Source organism: Cnephaeus nilssonii, assembly GCF_951640355.1.
Source record: "Cnephaeus nilssonii genome assembly, chromosome: 12".
Taxonomy (NCBI): Eukaryota; Metazoa; Chordata; class Mammalia; order Chiroptera; family Vespertilionidae; genus Cnephaeus; species Cnephaeus nilssonii.
The window spans coordinates 51,670,099-51,690,102 of record NC_137083.1 but is presented as its reverse complement, the minus strand read 5'-3'; the positions used below and the strand labels follow the sequence as shown (position 1 = coordinate 51,690,102).

The window sequence follows — 20,004 nt, the reverse complement described above, 5'->3', positions numbered from 1 at the left end:
AACACGTCTTCAGATTCCAATGACCCTGACCTTGGGGCTTTGAGAACTTCCTGGACATCAGGTGGTTCCTGTAACTGAGAGGATCATTGATTTGTTTCTGTGGGGAAGGGGTGTGGCAGGTTAGCTCTACAGCTCAAGCATTTGTCAAGGACAGTGACATCACTGAGTCTATTTCCTCAAAACACAACAGGAAGACAGGAGATTCTGCCCTGGACCTGAAATGGTCCCCAGGCTCTTCTTCTGTGTGGCTCTTTGTCTCCTGTGGGCAGGTGAGTACAGGTGGGCTTCCTGCCCTGGATTCCCAAGACCTCAGCCCAAGCCTTTGTCTTAGGATGACAACATCAGGTCTGTGGCTTTCTTTACAGGAATCCTGGATGCCCAAATCACCCAGAGCCCAAGTTACAAGGTTGTGGGGACAGAAAAGAATGTGACGCTGAGTTGTCACCAGACTAATAACCGCGACATTATGTATTGGTATCGCCAAGACCTGAGCCATGAGCTGAGGCTGATCTATTACTCAATTGGTGCTGGGATCACCGCCAAAGGAGATGGTGCTGATGGGTACAGTGTCTCTAGATCAAATACAGAGAACTTTGACCTCACACTGGAGTCGACCACACTCTCCCAGACATCTGTGTACATCTGTGCCAGCCGTGAATCCACAGCATTGCAGGGCCACCTCCTCTCTGCACAAAAAGACAGAGGGAGGCCCTGCACCTTGGACTTAGGGGAGCCCTAAGCAAACTTCACACCATGGAGCCCCCAGTGGCCTGAGACAGTAGGTTGAACCTCTGTGTGTGGTGAGATCCACCTCCAGGGTAGTATCTGCCAGATCTGCATCAGACCCAGGGCCTCAGACACACACTCCCCACTGTTGCAGTCTGTCAGTCTATCCTCTGCAGGGGGCCTATTTCATGGGAAGGTGCTTCCCCTGCTTTAGGTTTTCACCTCATCACACTAGTGTCTTAAAGGTCAATAAAGTGGAGTCCTCTTCCGGAAAGAAGCTATAGGAACCTATTGTTGACTGCATGGTGACCAAGAAGGACATAAGACATTGCTATGAGCTGTAGAGAAATAAAAATAAATGGAGGTTAATGAAAACAGTGAAGGCTCTTGGTCGTGACCTGCAGAAACAATAGGAGCTTCTGATTATGAGTGACAATATTTTTTTCTTTCTTACTGTAGTTAAATGAATGGGGCATCTAAAAACTGTTGGCATCATAGAAGATATAATTAATTAGTATCAGGCAATCCTGAGGCTCAGTGATGTCACTATGGGAACTGCCTGTGAAGAGAGAGGGAAGTCCCTCCTCCTCTGCTCATGCTCACAAGGACCCTGATCTGGTGAACCGCCCATTCCTGCCCTCACCCTGCCATGGACACCAGGCTCCTCTGCTGGGTGAGCCTCTGTCTCCTAGGGGCAGGTGAGTCCTCAGAAAACCAAACACTTTAATTGTGGTGTTGCACGTGTGCGCGCTCGTGTGTGTGTGTGTGTGTGTGTGTGTGTGTGTGCGTGTGTGTGTGTGTATGAGGATTATAATTATTTGTCCTCATTCTATTTCCAAATCTGTCTCCACAGGTCACACATATGCTGGAGTGTCCCAGTCCCCCAGGCACATAGTCAGAGAAAGGGGACAGAATGTCACTCTCAGGTGTGATCCAATTTCTGGACACACCAGACTTTACTGGTACCGACAGACACTGGGGCAGGGCCTGGAGTTTTTGATTTATTTCCAAGGCAAGGATGCCCCAGACGAATCAGGGATGCCTAAAGAGCGGTTCTCTGCTGAGAGGCGTGATGGCTCCTACTCCACTCTGAAGATCCAGCCTGCAGAGCAAGGGGACTCTGCCGTGTACCTCTGTGCCAGCAGCTTAACCACAGCGTGGCACAGTCACCCTCTTCCTGCTCTCAAACCCTCATGTGCTCACCTCTCCTCAGAGTTCCCAAGGTCCTGAACAAAGGAGTGGATTAAGTGCATTGGGACTTGAATTGTTTCTCTGATAGTGGGAGGTCAGAAAATGACCTTTGAAATACCAGTAAGATCACCTTGGGTAATAGCATTCTAGCTGTGGACTTCTGGGATTCCTTTATACAGTTCAAGATTGAGCACCCAGGCTGAGTGTAAGGTATTGTGGAATCTTCTGTAAAATATAAAATTTCAACACATTTACAATAAACTCCCTGTACTGAGTGTCACTGACTCAGACCACATTAAGCTCTTGTGTGGGCAGCCAATGCAGAGCACTGTCAAAGCCCCATGCAGCCACCAGCCTTAAAATACATAAATTAGAACCCTTAGTAAGAACTGTGATTGAGATCAATTAACCAGGAGCACCTGTCACCCACATTAATGCACGCTAATGTACGCCCATATATTGTTTTAGTATTTTTCTCCACAATTCTGTAGTCTTCTTCTCTAATCTATTGTAAAAATATATAATTTTATTGATTTTATAGAGAGAGGAAGGGAGAGGGAGAGAGAGATAGAAACATCGATTGGAGAGAAACATCAATTGGCTGCCTCCAGCAAACCGTCACACTGTGGATCTAGCCTGTAACCCAAGCATGTGCCAATGGAAGTGAACTGGGAACCTCTAGGTTCATGGATCGAGGCACAACCACTGCGACACACCTGGCAGGGTCTAATGTATATTTACCAGAATTTTAAATTTAGCTTGGTTTAATAAAAGCCCTACTTGAGAAGGTGTTAAAGAAAATGGGTTTAAAGAAGACCTGAATAACAGTTACAGTGGTCCCCTCTTATACAGAAATAACCTGCAGTGGATGTCTGAAACCACTAATAGTACCGAACCATATATATATATGAGATATAACCCATATCTCATGGGTTATATATATATATATATATATATATATATATATATTACCTTATACATGCACATCTTTTTACTTAAAAGGAGCACTTTATGACATCTCTTTGGCATGTCAGAATTGCCAGCATCACTACTCTTGTGCTTTGGGTCACTATTAAGTGAAATAAGGGTGACTAGAACACAAGCACTGTGATGTTACTGCACTCAGTGTGATAACAGAGACAGCTATAAAGTGTCTAACACCGGGCTGTGCACACAGCCTTGATACGCTAAAGAAAGGATGGCTCATGTCCCGCCTGGGGTGGAACGAGACGGCACAAGATTTCATCAGGCTATTCAGCACGGTGCTCAAGTAAAAACTTGGGAATTGTTTATTTCTGGAATTGACCATTAATAATTCTGAACAGCTCTTGGCTGCTGGTAACTGAAACTGGGGAAAGTGAAACTGCAGATAAGGTGGGACTACTGTATGTAAAATCAATAGCAAGACAGAGAGTAGATAAATAGATAAATATCTTACCATTGTGAGGTTTTCCTAATCTATGTTCGGTGGTATAATATCACTTGAAGGTAGACTGTGTGAAAGCAGAGATGTGAATTGCAAACCGTAGAGCCACCACTAAAATAACAAACACAGAGTTATAACTAATAAGTCAACAAAAAAAGAAAAAATTGAATTATTTAAATGTTCAGTTAATGCACAAGAATACATAAAGAGAAGTAAAGAGGAAAAATCAAAAGAGGGGGCTAATACAGCAAATAGCAAGATCATAATACACACTAAAAACTAGATTAATAGTCATATCAAATCAAAGTAGTCTCAATGCCCAAATAAAACCATGGATTGTGATTTTGAGTAAAAATGAAAATCAACAACTGTATGCTGCCCACCAGAAATGTACTATGAAAATAAAGACCCAGAAGGTAAAAGTAAATGAGTGGACAAGATATACCGTGCTAACACTAATCACAGGAAAGCTGGAGCAGCAATAATAACATCAGACAAAGTCAATTTCAGAGCAAAGAATATCATCTGGGATAACAAAGCTCATGTTCTAATGATAAAAGGGCCAATTTAAGAAGAAGACATAGCAATCATTAACATTTATTCATCTAAAACAGAGCTTCAAAACATTGAACAAGCCGAAGCCGGTTTGGCTCAGTGGATAGAGCGTCGGCTTGTGGACTGAAAGGTCCCAGGTTCGATTCCGGTCAAGGGCATGTACCTTGGTTGCGGGCACATCCCCAGTGGGGGATGTGCAGGAGGCAGCTGGTCGATGTTTCTCTCTCATCAATGTTTCTAGCTCTCTATCCCTCTCCCTTCCTCTCTGTAAAAAATCAATAAAATATATTTAAAAAAAAAAACATTGAACAAAAACAGCAAGGAGAAATAGACTAATTCACAATTATAGCAAAACATTTCAACACCTGTCAGTAACTGATTAAACAACTTGACACCCACACCCAATAAAATCAGTGAGGATACAGAAGACATAAGCAACATTATTGATCACCTTGGCCTAACTCACATTTATAGAACAGATCACCCAACAGCAGCAGAATACACATTCTTATCAATTGCACATGGACCATGGACCAGGATGCTATAAACTTTGTGCATAAAATAAGTATCAATACATTTAAATAATTTGAGTCTTATAAAGCATGTTTTCAGACCGCAGATGAACTAAGTTAGAAATAAAAAAGAAAGAAAGAAAGAAAGAAAGAAAGAAAGAAAGAGTTCTAAAAAAATCCCAAATATTTGTAAATGAAATAACAATCTTCTAAATAACCCATAGTAGTGCTGGCCTCAGGATGAGTAGGGAATTATTCCCTACTTTCCAGCTTTCCCACTAAGCACTCCTTAGGTGGCATCCTACCAAAGAACAAATTAAAAGGGAAATTATGAAGAGATTCTAATTAAATTAAATTAAAATATATCATATTAAAATTGGTAGGATGCCACCTAAGGAGTGCTTAGTGGGAATGCTGGAAAGTAGGGAATAATTCCCTACTCATCCTGAGGCCAGCACTACTATGATACTCAAATGAGACCAAGATATTACAAAAACAAACAAACAAATAAAAAAACACACACACCAAAAAACCAAATCACACACACACATACAAAACAACCACACAAAAAGACCAATAGACAAATATTTCTCAAGAACACAGATTAATAATCCCTTCAAAATTCCATTATATCAAATGCAATGACATCTAAAGAGGATATTTATCTCAATAATGTACAGCCAATTTAAAATTAAAAAATATGAAATGTAGTTTAACCTCTCAAATATAAAAAAAGAAAAATCATATGATCATCTCTATAAATGTTAAAAAACACTGTACACAATCCAACATCTGTAACTGATAAAAACTCTTAGTAAATCAGAAATAATTGGAAACGTCCTGTCCCTAATCAAGGGCATTTATGAAAAAAAATTTTTGGTTAATAAACATTTTTTTCAAGTAAGCTATGATAAGTTAAAGATGCAGGTTCTAATTCCTAGATCAAACATGTAAAGTAGCACCAAAAGGGGAGAAATAGTCATTTCAACAATGGTGCTGTAAAATCCATATCCATATCGAAAATAATGAAACTCAATTCTTATCCCACTCCATAAACTAGGAGTGAGCAACATCTGCCTCTGCTTGTTCTTATATGGCACAGAAGCTAACCAATGATGTTTACATATGTGGTTGAAAAAAATACAAATAAATAACATTTGCGACATAGGAAAATTATATGAAATTCAGATTTCAGTATGCATACACTAAGTTTATTGGAGCACAGCCATGCTCACTTGTGAGCAGTGTCTCTGGCTCTCTGACACTGCAGAGGCAGAGGTGAGGAGCTGGGACAGAAAACCAAAATCTTTACCATCTGACCCTTTACAGAAAAAGTTTGCTAATCTTGCCATAAACAAAAATGAATAAATATGAGATGGGTCATCATTCTCAATGATCTATAAGGGTTCTAAAAGAAAGCAGAGCAAATTATCTTCATGACCTTGGAGTAGGCAAATATGTCTATGAGAGGACAAAAAATATCTTTAAAAGCTTATTTTTGTTTATCAAAGTTTTTAAAATCCTCATCAACAAAATATATTTAGAAAATATACATGTATCTATGAAAAGTCATGTATTCAAAATATAAATAATTCCTACAAATCAATAATTTTAAAAGATACACAATTTAATTGTTTAAAAAAAAAGCAAGTGAATACAACAGGGTGGTAAAAAAAAAAAAAAAAAAGATCTATAAGTAGGCAGCTCCCTCTTCAAAAAGGGTTAATTTCCAGCTGCTTAGATTTTTTTTTGGCTGGTAGAACCACACTGTAAGTCCTTTCCAGGAATTACCTTTGGTTAAAGATAAGTTTCACCCTAGCTGGTTTGGTTCAGGGGATAGAGCATCAGCCTGTAGACTGAAGGGTCCCAGGTTCAATTGGGTCAAGGGCACATACCAAGGTTGTAGGCTCGACCTCCAGTAGCGGGTGTGCAGGAGGCAGCCAGTAAATGATTCTCTCTCATCATTGATGTTTCTATCTCTCCCTTTCCCTTCCTCTTTCAGAAATCAATAAAAATATTTTTTTTTAAAGAGAGAGAGAGAGAGAGAGAGAGAGAGAGAGAGAGAGAGAGAGAGAGAGAAAACGTTTCCCCCAAGTTTCCTCTACTGCTTCCAAGGGCAGCTGCAGGCATCGTGTCCTCTTCCCCAGAACACTCATTGATGTGATTTAGAATTTGTGTTTCCTTCTTATAAAAATGCACTATGCTTCCCTCAGTGCCACCTGCAAAGGGTGGGCTGAGACAGGTAAACATCACATCAGCAGGAGCTTGCATTGTCCTGGCTGGTGCTGACTCCTAATTCAGACAGAACTCAGCCAACCTGGGCAGTGTCAACACTGTTATTGCACAAGTGGCCGCTTGGGGGCACTGTGGATCCACAGAGGTGGCTGCTGATGGGGCCCTGTGGGACAGGGAGGGTTAAGGGACAGACTCTTGGTTTAGTCTCTACATCAGGGAGACTATCTGATGAATCAGAGGTTTGCTGATCATATCTTCTCATATGAACTGCTATGCAGGTGTGTTGTCACATCAGGGAGCCATGAGGTTGGCCTTGCCTGGAGTTAAGCTCTCTCTTGAAGCCTATCTTTGGTGGAGAGTGTGATGGAGCTTCTTTCAGTGGGGCAGCCTGGATAATTCATGTCAGATGTAGAGCAAGGAACACCTGCTCTAAGGAAAACAGAGAAACAATGGTCACCTGCCATAAACCCTGCCTCATCCAGCTCAGCACAGCCAGCAGCACTTGCTCATAGGAAGATGGACAGAAAGGGGAATGGCTGGACCAGTTGAGCCTGTCCAGGAAGTACAGGTTGCCTGTGGGAGCCTACAAGGACTGTGACATCAGAACAGTGACATCACAGGAAAACCCTCCAAACAGAGCAAAGGGAGGTGCAAAAGCCTCTGCTCTCTCACCCCAAATACCAGATCCAGAGCTGGGAGATGGCCAGTCTTTTCCTGCCCAAGTCTTCCAGTGGCCCCTGGCTCCTCTGCTGCGTGGCCCTCTGTCTTCTGGGGGCGGGTGAGTCCTGAGTTCAGGTGGGACACCCCTTGAACCCAAAGTTTTTGATTGTTGCTGGCCTGTCTATCTCCTTCCTGTGCTGGTCTCCAGCTTCTGTCTCCTTCCTCCACAGGTTCCGTGGCTGCTGGAGTCACCCAGTCCCCAAGACACCTAATCAAAAGTCGTGGGGCGGAGGCCGTTCTGAAGTGCCATCCTATCTCTGGACACAATACTGTGTACTGGTACCAGCAGGCTCCAGGACAGGGCCCCCAGTTCCTCATTAGTTTTTATGAAAAGGAGGAGGGACAGAAAGGAAACATCCCTGATCGGTTCTCAGGAAAACAGTTCGATAACTACAGCTCTGTGCTGGCCATGAGCACCTTGCAGCTGGGAGACTCAGCTGTGTATCTCTGTGCCAGCAGCTTAGACACAGCCCTGCAGGGTCAATGGCTCTCTGCACTCAAACCTCCCTGCCCCAGATGAGGATAGGGAGGGGGCCTTAGTGAGTTTCCAGGGCTTCTAGTTCTTTTCTAAGACTCTCCCTGCCCTGATGAGCTCAACCAGAGCTTTCCTGAGTGTCCTCCCAGCTCTGCCAGCACCTGGCAATTCCTAGCACATGGCAAGAACTCCTGCTGTGATAGAGTGGGGTCCAAGTTGTATGTGCTAATGCATTGTCAGCAACGTGTGTCCACTTTACAGAGGAGGAAACACTTAGTATACCATTTTATAGACAAGAAGCTGCAGATCCTGGACATCCCAAATATATCTTAAATGGAAACTCTACATCTCCAGGCCTCAGAAGTCAACATTCCCCAGAATTCCATGGTGCTGCCTGGTCCTGGTCCATAGAATATAGCTGAGCCCTGTCTCTCCCCTCAAGAGCATCGGAGCTGGGATGGAGAGGTCACACCTCATGTGTGGTTGCATAGCTGATTGCCTAGCAATTTATAAGACACTAGAGACCTGATGCACAAAATTTGGCCTGGCCAGCGATCAGGACCGAGCTAGAGGTGACTGGTGGGGCAGTCAGTGGTGGGGGAGGGGGACTGGCACCTGCCTTGGCTGGCCTGGGGCCTGTGGACTGGGGGCAGCTCCTGCATTGAACGTCTGCCCCCCTGGTGGTCAATGCATGTCATAGTGACCAGTTGTTTCACCAGTTGTTCTACAGTTCAGTCGACTTGCATATTAGGCTTTTATTATATAGGACCATGGTCGGCAAACTGTGGCTCGCGAGCCACATGCGGCTCTTTGGCCCCTTGAGTGTGGCTCTTCCACAAAATACCACGGCCTGGACGAGTCTATTTTGAAGAAGTGGCATTAGAAGAAGTTTAAGTTTAAAAAATTTGGCTCTCAAAAGAAATTTCAATCTTTGTACTGTTGATATTTGGCTCTGTTGACTAATGAGCTTGCCGACCATTGATATAGGATAGTACTTCAAGCCAGAAAACTTGCATCTGTCCTCTCCTAGTTCACATAGAGGGAGGCCATGATGTCCCTCTAAAGAGGAGCTAAGTGACTAGGGTGATTTCAGACTACCAGAAGATTAACCAAGAAAACAGAATCTGTCCAGGAATTTCAAGCAGAATTCTGGGAGTTACTACAAGGAATCAGTGTTTCTCAACCACTGGAAGGTGTATAAAGGAAGGTCTCAGCTTGCCCTCACACTCAGCACTTTCAAGCAGATAATTTGAAATTGCTGCATCTGCCCAGAACAGGAACTACAGAAAACAGCTGAACATCACCGCTATTAAGTGAATGGTGTAGACTTTTACAGACTGGGGTACAAGTTTATTGATGAATGCAGACGGGTTCAATGCTACTCATTTTGTGCATTATTCACCTTATTCGTTGCTCATTTTCTGTGAGGTAGCACAAATTATCCAGGTTACAGGTGAAAACACTGATCGCTAGAGAGTTTGGATACTTTGCTATAGGGGCACGGCTAACAAATACCGGAACTGGGACCCAAACATGGGCCATACTGACTTCCACCCATGCTTTAAATCACCCCAACCTTCTGCTCTTGGTAGAGGGAGGCATCTTCAAAATGAGAACATGAACCCAAAGATTCCTTTCAGAAACTCTGGCTCTGACACAAATCATTTGCATAATAGCTTCCCCTGGGAGGGGACATGCTGAAGAGGAAAGAGATCCAGCTTTGGGAACCTGTCTGTTCATATTCTGACCTGCCTTGGGATGGTGACTCAGAAAATATTTCTGAGATTTTACATTTGTAAACTGGGGCCAATAATTCGTGTCTTGTAGAGATTTAAAACAAGCAAATATAACTAATTGCTTAATAAAAATATATGCTTAAGTAATTTTTGTTCTCTATAAACTCTGTGACAAATCTCTAGTGTAGAAAAATTATTTGCTATGTGCAGCTCTGGGATCAAAGGCAGGCCGGGGTTACTTTTGCCTGACTCATCTATGGCTCAGAAAGAAACGCCTCTGAAATGCAAATACTGTTGTCTGATCATTTATTGGGTGAAATTAACTCCTGAGAGGTGCTCTTAAGGGAAAATGAACAGGTGACCCAGGACAGCACTTCCTGTTTGATGTTAAGTCTGATGTGCAAGAAGGTGTGGTGCTTCCAGAAAGTTGTGGCTTTGGAGTGACTGGTGATCACACAGAAGAGCTGAAGGAAGAGACGGTTTTGTGTGAAGAGAGACCATAGTAGTGAGGCCTCCAGTGCCGTCCATCCATTCCCGGCCCACCTCTGGTATCAGCCTCAGCTGCAGTGACCAATTACATGCAAGTTCATGTGCATTTACCTGGTTCGGACAGGACCCCTTCACCTGCCAGCTGGGAGTCCCTCTGCTTTGTGCTCTGGCCTCCTCTCTATCATAGGAGCCCATGTGGCCTGCACAGCAGGGCAGCCAGAGCTGCAGAAGTGCTAACTCTCCTGGAGGGAAAGGAGCCAGGGATGAAAGCTCAGCCTCCGCGTCCAGGAGGACAGCTCAGGAGGTGGTCTGTGTGCTTCTCTGCAGGTTCCAACAAAATCCATCTCCTGATGTCCCAGCACAACCGCAATATTGCACCTTATCCTGGTTTTCTCCTTCCATGATCCTTCCTCCCTACTCTCTTACTCCTACTTCCTGAGATCATTTCCAAAATAAACTACTTGCACCTAAATCCTCATCTCAGATGGGCTTTCAGGGTCAGCCTAAACAGTGACAATGATGGATGGAAATGACCATCAGAAGTCTCTTCTCTTTGGAAGAAACTGCCATTTTTGTTTCATTCATTCTGCCATCCAATCATTCAAAAAGTCTTATAAAGATAAAGTTTTATAACAACAGGTATAAATGGATTTTTCCCAGTTCACTTTGGTTTATTTAAAATTCCCAACAGACTCGCATGGGTCTCTGCTCCTTTCAAGTTCTGAACCTATTTGTGACTGATTGGACTGAGTTATGTTTACAGAAGTGGAGTCTGACTGGACTCCAATAACCATTCATTCCTTTCATTCAACAAACACTAATTGAATTCAGGTAAAGGGTCATTTGGGCTTGGTGGAGATGTATGCCTATAATTATGGTGCTTTTCTAAAAAGAAAACAGGAACATATCTAGAAGTCGTGGACAGTTTCTGTGCAAATGAGAAGGCCTGAAATTATTCTTCATTGTCTGCACAGCCCATCCAGCCTTCACTATTTATCATGTACAGGCACTATGTAGGAGCTTGGGAGACACCTATGCAAAAACACAAGGACCAGTAAAAAGCTTTCTGGTGACATATATTTTTTATTCAACATCAAATTTATGACTCTAATTCATTAATTTATAAGAAAATTACAAAGGAGCTATTCCTGGTAAATGCTTATCTTACTTAAGTAATCAGGTGTATTATTAAGAATACTAACAATATGGATAGATGATATCTGATTGTGAGAACAGTCCTTAGATCTCTGGGATTCCATGTACTCTAACCCAAACAATGTGAGTCCTAGTAAAAACTTCCTCTATTTTGCACTTATCCAGCCTGGTATGCAGGCTCCTTTGCTGTGTGGCTCTTGTTCCTTGGTGACCAGATAAGTCCTAGATAAGATAGATATAAAAGCCTTTCCTGGGTTGGACAGGCACCAAGCTGCCAGTCTTTCTATGTGATGGCCATCAATTTCCTCCTTGCCTCTGATTTCTGCTTCCTTGTCCTTTCTCACTGTTGTATGATTATAGTTACCCATCGAGATGACATCAGTATATGCAGTTACAGAAATGGGGACACCTCACACTGAGATATAACCTGTATAAACAATAGCAGCTCATACTGATATTGACTAGTTGCAAGCGTGGCACTGTAACTCATTTATGATTTAATCAATATTCTTCCATACTATGTGTGTGTGTGTGTGGGGGGGGTGGCGGGGGGAGGTGGGTGCAAGACTTCTGAATGCAGACAGAACATTTTCTTGTAATTCTGAAAGCATCAGAAATGTGTACCTCCGGCTGAATATCTCATTCACCTGGCTAACAAGCCTCCTCTCTCTTTAACAAAAAGCACTGTCATGGGGACTTAGGTAAAACAGTTTTCTGTGGCCTCAGCTGAAACCAAGGGAGACTACAGGGATCTGAACATGGAAGGCAGAGCTCCCATCGGTCAGTGAACTGTGAGACAAAGCAAATCAAGTGTTCAGATTCCAATGACCCTGACCTTGAAGCTTTGAAAACTTCCTGGATATCAGGTGGTTCCTGGGACTTAGAGGTTAATTGATTTGTTCCAGTGGGAAAGGGTGTGGCATATTAGTTAAGCAGAAAAAGCATTTGTCAAGGACAGTGACATCACTGAGTCTATTTCCTCAAAACAGAACAGGAAGACATGAGATTCTGCCCTGAAATGGTCATGAGGCTCTGCTTCTGTGTGGCTCTTTGTCTCCTGTGGGCAGGTGAGTACAGGTGGGCTTCCTGCCCTGGATTCCCAAGACCTCAGCCAAAGCCTTCATCGTTGGATGACAACATCAGGTCTGTGGCTCTCTCTTTACAGGAATCCTGGATGCCCGAATCACCCAGAGCCCAAGATACAAGGTCACAGGGACAGAAAAGAAGGTGACTCTCAGGTGTCACCAGACTGATAACCAAAACGTTATGTACTGGTATCGCCAAGACCTGGGCCATGGGCTGAGGCTGATCCAGTACTCATTTGGTGTTGGCAGCATCGAAAAAGGAGATGTCCCTGAGGGGTACAGTGTCACTAGGCCAAATACAGAGAACTTTGCCCTCACACTGGACTCAGCCACCCTCTCCCAGACATCTGTGTACTTCTGTGCCAGCAGTGAATCCACAGTGGTTCATGGCTGACTCCTCTCTACACAAAAAGGCAGGGGGAGGCCCTGCATCCTGACTCCACAGAGCCCTATGCAAACTAATAAGCAATGGAACGCCCAGTGGCCTGTGCCTGCAGGGTGAACTTCAGTGTGTGCTGAGGTCTACCTGCAGGGCAGTGTCTGCCAGGCCTGGACCAGACCCAGGACGCCGGACACACATTCCCCACTGTTGCTGTCAGTCAGTCTGTCCTCTGCAGCTGCCCTGTGACCTGGGAAGGTGTTTCTCCAGCTCTAGGTTTTCACCTCATCAACCTGAATCTGATTCATCCAGAGTGGAAAGTCATAGGAAAACAAGATCCACCTAGACCCCCTTATATATTACACACTAGTGTCTTCAAGTCAATGAAGTGGAGTCCCCTTCCATAAAGAAGCTATAGGAAATATACTCTTTACTGCATGGTGACCTAGAAGGACACAAGGCTTTGCTATGGGCTCAGGAGACATAATACCACATGGAGGGTAATGAAGACAGATAGGGCACTTGGTCATGATCTGCAGAAAGAATAGGAGCTTCCAACTCAGATATTTTCCCAGGGTATCATTTTATTTTTTATATCTCTAAATACTAGTGCATTTCAGGGCAAAGCCAAGACAACAACCGATGCCCACCCTTGATTAAGAAATGGATAAGGTTGAGCATGTGTGACTGGTTGAGAAGAGGGTATGGTTATAGAAACAGGGACAGGTGCAGACAGAGAGGTAACTGTCTCAGAGAAATGTGGGAAACCAAGGGGAGGGGTGTTCCCTAAACTCAGTGCATTACAGCCATACCACATCTCTCCTGCAGGCCCTGCTGAGCTATATCTATGAGAGGAGCTGCTGATTCAACCTGAGTCAAGTCCAAATGAACCCTGGGCCATGGAGCCTCTGCTGGGATGGAAGGCAGTGACATCCCAGGCAGACCTGTCTGTCCACTGGAGATGGGCCTCTGAGCTCCCTCTCAATCTTTGGGTCAGAGCATTTACCTGGGACAGCCCCATCTCGCCCTGACCTGGCCATGAGCCCCAACCTCTTCTGTGTGATGCTTTGTCTCCTTGTGGCAGGTGAGTTCTTTCAGTGTACATGTTTATGTGTCAGTGCAAATACCACTTAATGTTATTTACTTGATTAGGAATATTCTGGTAATTGAGTAAAGCAGAGGAACAGTAGCATTCAACATGAAATTTATATTTTGTGGCTACTTGGAAAAGCTGTTCCTGTCGGCAGAGGCTCCATTTACAGAGAGAGGCCATGTATTAGTTCTTGAAGAACTGTGAGTATCTCTCTGGGTAGAAACAATAGAATTGTCTAGAATGGCCCAAGAATAGACCAAAGCCCCAGATTTGCCTGAGTGATTCATATTAATGCTTTAAAGACTAATGGTCCAGCTACTCTGGCTCAGTGGTGGAGCATAGACCTATGAACCAGGAGGTCACAGTAGGATTCCTGGTCAGGGCACATCCAGGTTGCAGGCTCCATCCCAGTACGGTGCATGCAGGAGGCAGGCAATCAATGATTCTCTCTCATAATTGAAGTTTATATCTCCCCCTCATATACATTTTAAAAAGACTAATGTAATTTTTTTTCCTTAGGCAGCAAAGACTGAAAATAGACTCATTTCAAAGAGTAGAACCCTAAAAGTAATGGAGTGAGAATATCTTCCTGAGACTACAGCATTTATTCCCACTTCTTTGTGGGAACCTTATTTGAGAAAGCTATGACGTGTTCATCAACCCTGGGGTAACACCACAACCAACATTGTAATTCTACTGCCACTTGTATTAAAAACACAAACTGAGCATGTCTAGAGCTTATGGAAATGTAACTTGTTTCTATTGACTTTGGAAATGCAGGCACTAGAGGGCGCTCATTTACCTTCCTTTTCTGATAAAAGGGAATTATTCACAGGCAAGACCTAGAACAGTGGTCGGCAAACTCTTTAGTCAACAGAGCCAAATATCAACAGTACAACGATTGAAATTTCTTTTGAGAGCCAAATTTTTTAAACTTAAACTTCTTCTAACGCCACTTCTTCAAAATAGACTCGCCCAGGCTGTGGTATTTTGTGGAAGAGCCACACTCAAGGGGCCAAAGAGCCGCATGTGGCTCGCGAGCTGCAGTTTGCCCACCACGGACCTAGAATGAGGGGTCAGAGCCTCCACTCTCTTGTAATTTGGGGACATTTATTTATTTTAGAACTGACTTGTAAACACAGGAAGTATTGTGATAAGGAGTTGAGGGCAAAAGTCGGTATATAGATAAATGAATTAATAGAGGGTATTGTTGTTTGACTTTCAAAGTTAATAGAAGGACCTAACCAACGTAGATCAGTACCCACCAGAGGCACCATTTCATCCCCAGCAGCTTTGAACTGTGAATTCAAACTGCTATCAGGGCAAAGAGCAAAGATCTGACAATTCTACCATCTTTCCCACCTTTTCCTTCCCACATATCCCAGTGCTGTCCAAATCCTGGGAAGGACCAACAAAATGCAGGATGAAGGTTAGAAATAGGAGAGCTCAGAGTGAAGATGATAAAGTCAGCATTTTAGTCCTCAACTGTCAAGTGCTGTTGAATGCAGTGAAAATGTCCAACTGACAATGTGAAGGAACAAGAGACATGAGAAGGCTGGCCACATAGGGAGTGTGGGATCCGAGGAATAGACCACCCGAGCTCAGAGGGATGACAACCAAAAAATCTAACAATCAGTGTTGATTTACATCCACTTTTGAATTACTATTTCTCATTCATTCTTTGTTTCATAATTTTCATCCTTTAACATTTCTGATTATGAGTGACAATATTTTTTCTTTCTTAATAGGAATATAAAGAAATCCTAAGGCAATCCTAACGCTCAGTGATGTCACTATGGGAACTGCCGTGTGCAGACAAGGGAAGTCCCTCCTGCTCTGCTCATGCTCACAAGGACCCTAACCTAAGTAACCTCCCATTCCTGTCCTTACCCTGCCATGGGCACCAGGCTCCTCTACTGGGTGAGCCTCTGTTTCCTGGGGGCAGGTGAGTCCTCAGAAAAATCAAGCACTTTCATTATGGTGTGTGTATGTGTGTGTGTGTGTGTGTGTGTGTGTGTGTGTGTGTGTGTGTGTGAGGATTACAATTATTTGTCCTCATTCTATTTCCAAATCTGTCTCCACAGGTCACACATATGCTGGAGTGTCCTAATCTCCCAGGCACATAGTCACAGAGAGGGGACAGAATGTCACTTTCAGGTGTGATCCAATTTCTGGACACCTGACCCTTTACTGGTACCGACAGACACTGGGGAAGGGCCTGGAGTTTTTGATTTACTTCCAAGGCAAGGATGCCACAGACAAATCAGGGATGCCTAAAGAGCGGTTCTCTGCTGAGAGGCGTGATGGCTCCTACTCCACTCTGAAGATTCAACGTGCAGAGCAGGGAGACTCGGCCATGTACCTCTGTGCCAGCAGTCTAACCACAGCGTGGCACAGTCACCCTCTTCCTGCTCTCAAAACCTCATGTGCTCACCTCTCATAGTTCCCAGAGTCTTGAAGAAAGGAATGACCCTCTTCTTTCCTCACCAAGGGGAATAAGTGCTTTGGGATTTTAATTGTTGTTCTCATCTTGGGAGGTCAGGAAATGACCTTCAAAATACCAGAACAGGTCACCTTGGGTAATAACATTCTGGCTGTGGATCTCTGGGATTTCTTTATACAGTTCAAGATTCTACAATTGAGATTGAACATCCAGGCTGAGTGTAAAGTATTGTGGAATCTTCTGTAAAATATAAAATTTCAACACATTTACAATAAACTCCCTGTACTGAGTGTCACTGACTCAGACCACATTAAGCTCTTGTGTGGGCAGCCAATGCAGAGCACTGTCAAAGCCCCATGCAGCCACCAGCCTTAAAATACATAAATTAGAACCCTTAGTAAGAACTGTCATTGAGATCAATTGTCCAGGAGCACTTGTCACCCACAATAATGCACGTTAAAGTATGTCCATATATTGTTTTAGTATTTTTTATGTTCCTGCAGTCATTCTGTGTTTAATATTCTTCTTCTCTAGTCTATTTTTAATAGAAATTTAAATTTGGCTTGGTTTAATAAAAATCTTACTTGAGAAGGCATTAAAGAAAAGTGATTCAAAGAAGACCTGGATAACAATCACCGTAGTCCCTTCTTATTTTGGGGGGATATTTTCCAAAACTTCCAGTGGGTACCTGAAACTGCTGATAGTACTGAACCCCATATATACTGTTTACCTTATAGATGCATATTTTTTCCCTTAAAGGAAGCACTTTACGGCATTTCTTTGGCATGTCAGAATTGCCAGCATCACTACTCTTGTGCTTTGGGCCACTATTAAGTGAAAGAAGGTTGACTAGATCACAAGCACTGTGATGCTGCTACAGTCAACCTTGAGAGGGCTACTGAGTAACTAATGGCAGGTTGTATACACAAGGGGTGTGTATACACCCCTGCATGGAAATGGATGGAAGGAAATGGCACAAGATTTCATGAGGCTTATCAGATTAGTGTGCAATTTAAAACTTAGGAATTGTTTATTTCTGGAATTTACCATTTAATAACTTTGGACTGCACTTGAATGCAGGTGACTGAAACTGCAGAAAGTGAAACTGCAGATAAGGGGGACAACTGTATGTAAAAGTAAAATGTGTGATGATAAGAGCAAGACAGGGAGCATCTACATGGATAAATATCTTACCATTGTGAAATTTTCCTAATTTATGTCAGGTGGTATAATATCACATGAAGGTAGACTGTGTTAAGGCAGAGAGGTATATTGCAAACCCTAAAGCCACCACTAAAATAACAAGCACACTTATAGTTAATACGCCAACAAAAAAGAGGAAATAGAATTATTTAAATGCTCAATTAATACACAAGAAGACATAAAGTGAAGAAAAGAACAAACAAAAGATGGGGCATATACAACAAATAACAAGATTGTGATAGATACTAATTAACTAGATGAATAGTCATATCAAGTCAAAATAGTCTCAATGCCCCAAATAAAAACCAGAGATTGTGATTTTGAGTAAAAAAAACTGTATGCTGCCCATCAGAAAGGCAGTATAATCACAAAACTAATAAGGTAATGGAAAAGATATACCATGCTAACACTAATCACAAGAAAGCTGGAGCAGCAATATTAATATCAGACAAAGTAAATTTCAGAGCAAAGAAAGGTCATAGTCTATTGATAAAAGGGTCAATTGAGCAAGAAGAGATAGCAATCATATATATTTATGCATCTAAAAAGTTTCAAAATACAGGAGTAAAAACAAAGAGAAAAAGACAAATTCACAATTATAGTCAGACATTTCAACACCTGGCAGTAACTTTTTTTCCAGAGAAAGAGTGGTAAGAGACAGAGAGAGAAACATGGATGTGAGAGAGACACATCTCTTGGTTGCCTCCTGCGCACACCCAAACTGGATGCCAGGGATCGAGTATGCAACTGAGATACATGCCCTTGACTGGAATCAAACCCAGGACCCTTTAGTTCTCAGGGTAATACTCTATCTACTGAGCCAATCCGGCTAGGGCCACTTGTCAGTAGTTGATTGAACATCATGACCGCCCCCCAATAAAATCAGTGAGGATATAGAAGACATAAACAACATTAATGATCACCTCAACCTAACAGATATTTACAGTTCACCTATAGCAACAGAATACACGTTCTATCAAATGCACATGGACCATGGACCAGGATGCTATGACTTTGGGTATAAAATAAGTATCGATACATTTAACAGAATTCAAGTCATACAAAGCATGTTCTCTCACTACAGAGGAACTAAATTAGATATCAATAACAGAAAGAGTTCTGGAAAAATTTCAAAATTTGTAAAGGAAATAACAATCTTCTAAATAACCCATGAGGCTAAGAACAAATAAAAATTGAAATTATAAAGGTATTTTAACTTAATGAAAATGAAAATATATCAAAATTGGTAGAATGCCACTAAAGAAGTACCTACTGAGGAACCTGAAAGCTCAGGAATAATTCCCTACTCATCCTGAGGCCAGCCAGCACTACTATGGTACTCAAATGAGACCAAGGAATTACCAAAACAACACTAAACAAAAACCTACAGACCAATATCTCTCATGGACACAGAATAACAATCCTTTTAGAATTCCAGTATATCAAAATGCAATGACATCTACAGAGGGTAACACATCATGATCAAGTGGGGCTTATCTCAGGAAAGTATAGTTAGTTTAACATTCAAAAATATGCCAATGTACTCAAATACTAAAAAAAGAAAAATCATATGATCATCTCTATAGATTCTTAAAAACATTTGATAAAAGCCAACAGCAATTCCTGATAAAAGTTCAGTAAATTGGAAGTAAATGGAAGAAGTCCTTTCCCTAATGAAGGGCATGTATAAAACAGTTTATGGTTAATAGACATTTTTGCAGGTACACTATGGTAAGTTAAACATGCATATTGTAATCCCTAGATCAAACACTGAAAGTAGCACAAAAGGAGTGAAATAGTCATTCAACAATGGTGCTGGAAAAATAATCAATGGTGCATCTGGGAAAATAATTTTAATCCTTACCTCACTCCATCTTATAGGGCCCAGAAGCTAACCAATGGTGTTTACATTTTTAAGTGGTTGAAAACGATTAAAAACCAGTATTTGTGACATACAAAATTTCTGTAAAATTCAGATTTTGGTATCGATACAGGAAGTTTTTTGGAGCACAGCCTCAATCCCTCACGTACACAGTGTCTCTGGCTGCTTTGGCACAGCTGTGGCAGAACTGAGCAGCTGGGACAGAAAACCGGAAATATTTACAGAAGACTTTTGCTGATTTTGCAAACTTGAGTATGAGATGGGTCAGTATTCATAATGACATATAAAGCTCCTGAAAAAAAGCAGAGCAAATTCTTTTCATGACTTGGAGTAGCAGAGATTTCTTAGAGAGGACAAAAATATTCTAATCTTTAAAAAGCACACTATTCTTTACAAATATTTTGAAATCCTGTTCATCAAAAGAAATCAAGAGAAAATATATCTGAGGAAGGGAATGTATAAAAATATAAATAATTCCTACAAATCAATAATTTTTAAAGGTGAGTAATTCAATTTTAAAAAGATTAAAATCAGTGAGGATATCAGTTGAATAGGGTGATTCCCCCCCACCACCAAAAAAGGATCTATAAGTAGGCAGTTCCATCTTCATAGAGTGTTTATTTTCAGTCGTGTAGGAGCATTTTTGGCAGATAGAACCCCATGGTCAGCCCTGCCCAAGAATTACCTTTGGCTAAAGAC

The 20,004-nt window shown here is 42.3% G+C and overlaps 1 protein-coding gene across 2 annotated transcripts in view; it reads right to left on the bottom strand.

Moving 5' to 3' along the window:
* LOC307108501 (trypsin-like) overlaps nt 1-20,004 on the bottom strand; it is a gene marked incomplete at its 3' end in the record, with an annotated part of 152,489 nt that overhangs the window by 60,685 nt on the left and 71,800 nt on the right. The gene's annotated exons all lie outside the window — the stretch shown is intronic.